Source organism: Gracilinanus agilis, chromosome 5, assembly GCF_016433145.1.
Source record: "Gracilinanus agilis isolate LMUSP501 chromosome 5, AgileGrace, whole genome shotgun sequence".
NCBI lineage: Eukaryota > Metazoa > Chordata > Mammalia > Didelphimorphia > Didelphidae > Gracilinanus > Gracilinanus agilis.
Genome location: NC_058134.1, coordinates 20,209,636 through 20,215,101, shown reverse-complemented (window position 1 = coordinate 20,215,101; position 5,466 = coordinate 20,209,636). Strand labels below are relative to the sequence as shown.

Here is a 5,466-nt window from a genome sequence, read left to right as displayed (position 1 = left end):
GTGGTGGGAGGCGGAGGGGCGGGCATGTTGGGGCGGGGAGGGACAGGTCTGGAAATGGCTGATGCTTCCGCTGCATTTCCCAGTCTCGGAGACGCAGGGGGGTTCACTGGACTGCTGATGGTCTTGGTGGGAAGCCGAGGGGAAGGAGCTCTGGACCCGCCACCTGAAAACCAAAGGGGGCTTTTGTCATCGTCTCCACCAGGACCAGAGGAGCTGGCGCTGGCACCCCTGGGTGACTTACACTAACTCCCACCTCGTTAGGGTGAATAATGAGCCTAGAAAATCTTCCACCTCCACTAGGAGGAAGCAATGAGGATCTGCTTTATCAGAATTTCTTCCTTCCTACTTTGTCCTTTCATCCCTCTGTATTTTACTATGAAATAAAATTTAAAAAGAAAACAAATCTACGCAGTCCACAAGGTGAGTTTCTTCTACTTCCCAGAAGCCCCTGATTCATTCTGAGCATTGGATGGGGTATTAGAACGCCTTGGCTCCGTCTGTATGAGACTATGACTAAGACACTTAATTAGGACACTTGCCCTATCCAGACCTCACAGGATAATTGTGAATAAAGTCCTTTATGATCCTTGTAGGATTATCAAAAAGTGGCCTTTTGCAATTATAATTATGAGAGGAGCAGAGCTGATGACTTTGCTTAAACCTCATTTTCTCTACTGTTTCTCCATTCAAGACCTTCTACAGCATTAAGCTTTGTTACTTTTCAATGAGTCTTAAAAGGACCAAGATAGCCCCAAAGTTCTGGATGATGACTGGCTTGGGAGCACATTGCTAGTGACTTAGAACTCAGCCAGCTGGTGGATTTCTCTGCCTTTGTCAAAATCGGTGGAGAAAAGAGTCATTCAATATACTTACTAGGTACAGTACTTAAATATATTTAAAACAACAATTACCCTTCACGAAGTGAAAAATTCTCTTCTACTTCTCTTCCCCTCTCCTTCCTTTCCTGTCGCCCTCCTTTCCTTTTTTTTCTCCCTTTCCTTTCTCCTTCCCTCCCTTTTCTCTTTCTTTTCTCTCCTCCCTTCTTTTCTTTCTTTTTTCCCTTCCTTCCTTTCTCTTTCTTTTCTTCCTTCCTTTCTGTTCTCCCTTTCTCTTTCTTTTCTCCATTCCCTTCTCCCTTCCTTTCTTTTCTCCAATCCCTACCTTTCTTCTTCCTTCCCATTCTCTTTCTTTTCTCCCTTCCTTTCCTTCCTCTCTCTCTCCCTTTCTCCCTTCCTTTCCTTTCTCCCTCCCTTCCTTTCTCTCTTCCTCTTTCCTTTCTTTCTTTCCTCCCTTTTCTCTTCCCCTTTCCTTCTTCTTCTCTTTCAAGAAAGCAGGATCAGAAGTCAAAGAAGCAGAGTTCAAATCCTGCCTGACTCTTAAAACTCAAATGACCTTAGATAAGTAAGTCAAGTAACCCTCCTTGATCATCATTTCCTCATCTGTAAAACAAGGGAGTTAGACTAGATGGCACTGTGATTCTATAATCTGAGTTCAAATCCTATCTGATCCTCTATGACACTGGCAAGTCACTCAGGTTCCTGAAGGCTCAGATTCCTCCTCTATCAAATTAAGAGGTTGAATTGCTGTCCTCTGAGGTCCCTCCCAGCTCTAAATCTAGGCTGCACTGATTGGAATGATGTCAGAGCCCCTGCATGCTGCTTTTCTGAGGTGTGTTTTGGTTTTCTTCCACCCCTTACCTGAGCCATCCCTCTGTCCAGCTGGTCTCAACACAGGAAAGCCCCCTGCAAAGAGGCCTCCCAGGGCCTGGGGGTTGCCCCCTCTGGAGTTCCCAGCAGCTCCTCCGCCTTCTTTGTTGGCTCCTTTTGAGGCTGAGGAGAGAAAAGGTGGGAGACGGTCCTGAGTGCCAGCATCACAAGGCTAATGCACCTCTGGCTCCTTCTCTCCTCGTGAGGGTCATCCTCCAGGGCTGATTCTCTACCCCACCATCTCATTCAACTTCTCACCTGCAAAAAAACCTATGCATGTGAACTCCTTGAGGCCAAGGATCCCTTTAACATTCATGGTATCCTCAGCACATAAGAAGCTCAATGGGTAGACCACCAAGCCTGGAATATTGGGAAGACCTGGGTTCAAATTTGACCTCAAACACTTCCTAGCTGGGTGACTCTGGGCAAATCACTTAACTCCAATTGCCCAGCCCTTTTTGTTCTTTGGTCTTAGAACGGACACTAAGAGAGAAGGGAAGGGCTTTAAAAAAGAAATTAATTCCAATCCCCAACAGTCTGTGAAGGTGGGTCAAGCTAGAAGCCACATTCCCAGGCTGAGCTGCAGGTCTGACTCCCCTCAAGAAGAATGAAATCTGCCCCTCCCCCCCAGAAGGGAAGGAGAATCAGCCCTTGACTCCAGATCTCTAGAATTTTCTATGTTCAGAGAGAAGCCTGTGCTTAGAGATTTTAGAATATGAAAAAACTCCTTGGTTGAAGCATGAATGAGAATGGCTGGCAAGAAATAGAAGCCATCTCTGAGCTCATATTCCAGGAGAAATTAGGACACAGTGCCCACTGGTGGATGCAGCGGGTTAAGTTTTCAGAGAAGTGTTTATTTATTTAAACTCCAATGTCTTGGAGGTTGGAAGAGTTCTGGTTACCTGGAATTTCTAGTTAACCCAGTGTCAAATGCAGGCATCTTCTCCCCTCCCTCCCTCTCTCTCTCTCTCTCTCTCTCTCTCCTGTCTCTTTCTCTTTCTCCATCTCGTCTCTGTCTCTCACCCTTTCTCCATCTCTCTGTCTCTGTCTCTGTCTCTATCTTTCTCTGTCTCTCTGTCTGTCTTTGTCTGTCTCTCTCTCCCTCTCCCTCTCCTTCCCCCGCACCTCCACATTTTTGTTTAAATTTCTAAAAGCTATCTGCCCCTTTCTCTGTGTAATTAAGAACAGGACAATGAACAGAATTAAATCTCTCTCTTGGTCTTGTAACAAGTGAGCATTCATTGATCACTCAGCCTGTGAAAAGAGTCCTAAAGACCTGGGTTCAAATGCTGACTCTGCCCTTTACGAGTTTTTTTTTGTTTTTTTTCAGATAAGACAAACCTCTTTGGGTTTCAGTTTCTTTTTTATAGCTTAAAAAATGTATGTGTTTGTTTGTTACATTCAAGTTTCCAGGTATCCGAATATCTGCCAAGGGGAGTCATAAAGAGTTGGACACCCCCCCAAAATGACTAATCCCACTAATATCTTTAGTGTGACTAAGCTGATATTTCTGTACTCAGCCCAAGAGGCAATGGGGGTTCTTTTTTTGGGGGGGATCCTTGCTATTAGCTTGTGGCCTCAAGATCCCCTCATCCTCCCCAAAGCAGAGTACAGAGGAAAAGACAAATCAAGTAATAGTCAATCGAGGTTGACCGATTATCTCATTATGGTAGAAGCATGGAAGGGAGAGCTGGAAAGAACAGTGGAACCTCTTCCTTTTCACAGATGAGAAACACTGAGGCTCCGGGGCCGCAAGACCACAAGGGCAGCGAATTGCTATTTGAACGCCCGTCTCCTTTGGGATTCCAAATCCAATCGTCAGGAATGAGCTTTTAGTTCCACGGTGAAATAGGCTATCTCAAAGCAACGTCCGTATAAAGACCCTTTTTATGTTTCTAGAACTAGAACAGAAGCCTAAATGGCCCCCAGCTTTGAAAAGAACCATCTTGAGCATGGGCTGACCTCAATCCAGTTTGTCAGACTCATCAGTTGTTTTTTTTTTTTTTTAACCCTCATCTTCCCTCTTAGAATCACTACGCTGTATGAGTCCCAAGGCAGAAGAGCGGTAAGGGCTAGGCAAATGGGAGTTCAGCGTCTTGCCCAGGAAGAGTCCTGGGGTCAAATTTGAACCCAGGACCTCTTGTCTCCAGATTTGGCTTCCCGGCCACGGAGCCATCCAGCTGCCCCAAACTCTTCCCCTTTATATGGGAAGCAGGATACTATGCAGGAACTCTCTCTAGCCTGAGTCTTGGGTCCTAACCGGCTCTGTGCAGGACTAGACAAGTCTGTACTTTGGTCCCCCCTTGGGAAAAGGGAAGCGTTGTTCTTTGCCGCGGTGGGGGCCTGTGGGTGTGGACTCTGGACTGTACACTGGTCTCTCTGCTGTTCCTCGCCCTCCCGGCTTTCTGAAAGTCCCAGCCAGAGTCTGACTTTCTGCAGGAAGCCATTCCCAGATGCCCTTAATCTCGCTTATCGCCTCGCTGCCGTTGCCTACCCTCCATTCACACTGTGTCCTGCCGGCTCCTGGCTCTTTGCCCCTTCTCTCTCCCTCCAGCCCTGGAGAGCCGAAACAAGTCTTTGCCTTTCTCGGTCTCCTCCGGGCTAAGCCGAGGCGGTGCTTACTGCATGCTCGCTGAGTGACTTTTAAAACTATTATTTATCCCAAAGGAAGTACAAGAGGGGGATGCATCCCGGTGGGCAAACCAAGGGTCTGGTGAAATGAAAAATAACCCCGAGGGCCGCCTCCTCCGCCGGTCAGTTGAACCCAAGGGCCCTTTTGGGGGCTCAGGAGCTCCCCGCTCCTTGCTCTCTATTTGCCGCAAACCCCAGGGGAGCCGTCCCGCCAGCCCCCATTCCAGGGCCCCGTCCATGGCCTTCTCTCCACTCCTGAGAGAATGGCGATCCCCAAGCGCACTTACTTTCGATCTGGGGGGCGCTTCGGTCATTGATCTGAGTGACTTTCCTTAAGCGCGTTCCTTGCTGAATATCGGCCAACAGTGCGCTGCGCCCTTGCGTCGCGTCCTTCTTCAGTCTGGGCGCCTCGGAGCTGAGCTGCGGAAGAGAAGGAGGAGAAACCGGGGCACTGCCGCTGGCTGCCCACCTGCGGACTCTAAAGCCCCTCCGCTCAGGCCCAAGGCGGGAGTCCCGGCCGCCAGGCTGGAGTGGAAGCAGGGTCAAGGGCAGAGGTGGGGAGGCCTGGGTGGGCGGGGCAGCAACCCCCCGAGGAACTCAGGCAGCCTTTGCTTCAGGTATCCCGCCCTCTTGGAAAAGAGCTACAGTATCAGGAAGAGCCTCCAAGGCTTGCATTGCCCCTGGGGTTTAGAGAGCATCCTATACATGGTTCCATTTCATCCTGCTACCGCCCAGGGAAGAAGACGACCCTCATTCTACAGATGAAGAAACTGAGGCTCCCCACGATTAAAAGGGAGCTGCCCGTGGTTGCCCTGCTGGTAAGTTTTAGAGGAAGATTCAAACCCAAGCCTTCCAGACTCCAAGGAAGGAAGGAAGTGATGCAGCGTGGATAGAGGGCTAAGCGTGGAGTCAGGAAGACCCGAGTTCAAATCCTCCCTCATACTCTTGCTAGCGGTGTGACTGGGCCGCTCACTTAACTTTAATTCTCCCTTGGTGGGGACCCGAAGTGTGAGGCTTCTCCCTCTCCCACTGTGTGGGGGGGGCGGATTTCTTCCTGTTCCCAAATGCTGCTTGTGAAAAGAGGTGGCAAGAATGAGCAGGAGCTGTGGGAATACCCTGATCGCTGCAC

General features: G+C 49.1%; 1 long non-coding RNA gene across 1 annotated transcript; it reads right to left on the bottom strand.

The window, feature by feature from the left end:
* Positions 1-6: 6 nt before the first annotated feature.
* LOC123249423 lies at positions 7-4,746 on the bottom strand. The gene is made up of 3 exons (XR_006506380.1): positions 4,625-4,746; positions 1,698-1,829; positions 7-163 (listed from the first exon to the last, which is right to left on the bottom strand). It is a non-coding gene; the product is annotated as an uncharacterized LOC123249423 (long non-coding RNA).
* Between the last annotated feature and the right edge of the window lie 720 nt (positions 4,747-5,466).